Raw genomic sequence first — 2,675 nt, forward strand, 5'->3', positions numbered from 1 at the left:
TCAACCATAATTTTTACCAGCCAGGCCAGGTGGCAACCCTAGCTGTTAAGTCTAATGTAGCCAGAGTTATCAGTCTAAGGTCTACCACCTCAAGTTATTAACACACAGACAAAACTGGCATTCAGAGTAGGTTTGCCACCTTTTCTGGGAAAACTTAAGCTCCCCCCCCAAAAAAAACCATAAACATTTTACTGAAACTATGTAGCGGTTTAACTAAAAATGATGCATAGTTTTATCACTCTGCACTCTTATTAGGGGAAGAAATGACCATCGTGTACCTGGTGCTTTGCACACCTGAACTTGGCACTATTTACAGTTCTGGAACGGCTCTACATAAGGTGTCTGTTCGTCACCAAATGATGTTTGTTCAAAAATTAGTAATCTTTAGAATGCGTTTCTGGTGCATATATACACACGAGCGCACATTTGCTCACTGGGAATTCTGAAACCGCATTAGTGCAAAATCTTCTCTATCCTGATAAAATGGTACAGCAAAGTGAGCTGCATTATGTTTAGTATATATACTTTTTTCTTTCTTCAGGTATAATTAATAGGGATAGGCAAATGTGAATTAGGGATGGGAAGGGGGAAAACATTTTTTACTTGCTTGTTTTGTGACAAAAAGTCACGCGATTTCCCTCTCCGCCCCTAATTTGCATATGCAAATTAGGATTCAGATTCAGTTCACCTGGACAGAAGGATTCGGCCAAATCCGGCTGAAAAAGGACGAGTCCCGAACCAAATCCTGGATTCGGTGCATCCATAATAATTAATTTTGCCTTCCTCTTGGCCCTAGGCTACCACCCAGCCAACATGCTATTGTGTGATAATACCACTGCTGCAACACCAGTCAGTGATTGGCTCTTGTATCACCATGCATTAATGCCTTTACGAGCCAACCACTACATTGCAGTGGAGGGGTAACTTTTTTTTAAATTCTCATTATGCGGACAAAGTCTTGCAGATTTAGAAGCATTTCCCTCAAATAAAAAAATGGCTTAAAAACACGTAATGGTAAAAAAAATAGGCAATAGTATATTATAAGGCTTTTTTTTTATTTTTTTTATTAATACCCTTAGTTACAGTTCAAAATATAGGCTTGCAGTAGTGGATTTATTACAACTTCTAATAGCATTGGTTCCCTATGAAAATGGTTACATTAAAAAGGACACTATAGCAGATACTGGTTTCTAGGTAATACCCATACAAACAAAAAATAGTTATGTTGATTTAATATTCTTTATCTTTTTATAAAACTTTAGCTTTTTATCTACAATAATAATTACATGATAATCTTAAAACAACAATATTTTATAAAAACCCTACTAAACCATATTTTTTATTTCAAAGAGGGTGTTTAATACAGAAACACGGGGAGGCCCATTTATCAAAGGTTGAATAAATCCGTCAAGGGTTGGATGAATTTGACCCAATATCAACAAATTCTTCAGGATAATGTTCAAGCATCAGTCACAAAGTTGAAGTTACGCAGGGATTGGATATTCCAACAAGACAATGACCGTAAACACACTTGGAAATCTACAAAGGCATTTATGCAGAGGGAGAAGTACAATATTCTGGAATGGCCGTCACAGTCCCCCGACTTGAATATCATCGAAAATCTGTGGGATGATTTGAAGCAGGCTGTCCATGCTCGGCAACCATCAAATTTAACTGAACTGGAGAGTTTTTGTATGGATGAATGGTAAAAAATACCGCCAACCAGAATCCAGACACTCATCAAAGGCTATAGGAGGCGTCTAGAGGCTGTTACATTTGCAAAAGGAGGATCAACTAAGTATTGATGTAATATCTCTGTTGGGTTGCCCAAATTTATGCACCTGTCTAATTTTGTTATGATGCATATTGCATATTTTATGTTAATCCAATAAACTTTGTCACTGCTCAAATATTACTGTTTCCATAAGGCATGTTATATATTAAAAGGAAGTTGCTACTTTGAAAGCTCAGCCAATGATAAACAAAACTCCAAAGAATTAAGAGGGGTTCCCAAACTTTTTCATATGACTGTATTTTTTGAATACTTGGTACACTCTGGTACAGCTTTACTTTATAGGTACTTTTTCATCCATGGATAGAATAATCTTAGTACTTGATGTTGAAGGTCTGGTATTTCTGGGAGGAGTACTTGCCATATACAGTAAATTACAAAAATTTAGATTTTTGTTTCTCTAAATCGCTCCACCGCATTGACAAACCATTCAGCAATTTATTTTGCCAGCCTACTTGCTGGTCAGTTGGCACAAGTGTTGTCTCTGACTGCAGACAGATGGGACGATACATCTGAGACATGGCAGGCAGGCATACTGTACCCCATGGGTAAGAGTCAATCATCATCAGAAATTATCTGTTTGCAGTGCAGTTTGTAATTTCTTCAACATACTTTTTACCCTGGGCTGGTACTCCTTCTTTGTATAAAAGTTCTTCTGTTCTCTAATTAGACCCATTATCTACATACCTAATGAATGATATTAGTGTAAAGTTGCTCTTGCAGCAACCCATAGTTCCAATATTGCTCCCACTATTCTAGCTGTAATATGCACATCCGTTGAGTGGTTGCTGCTGGTTACTCTATTGGACAGCCTGTGGGTCATAAATTACACACTGTCTATAGGAGCAAAGTACAAATAGTATAAGGTGTTAGAATTTCATAG

The sequence above is a fragment of the Xenopus laevis genome, chromosome 6S (assembly GCF_017654675.1).
Source record: "Xenopus laevis strain J_2021 chromosome 6S, Xenopus_laevis_v10.1, whole genome shotgun sequence".
NCBI classification, from domain to species: Eukaryota; Metazoa; Chordata; class Amphibia; order Anura; family Pipidae; genus Xenopus; species Xenopus laevis.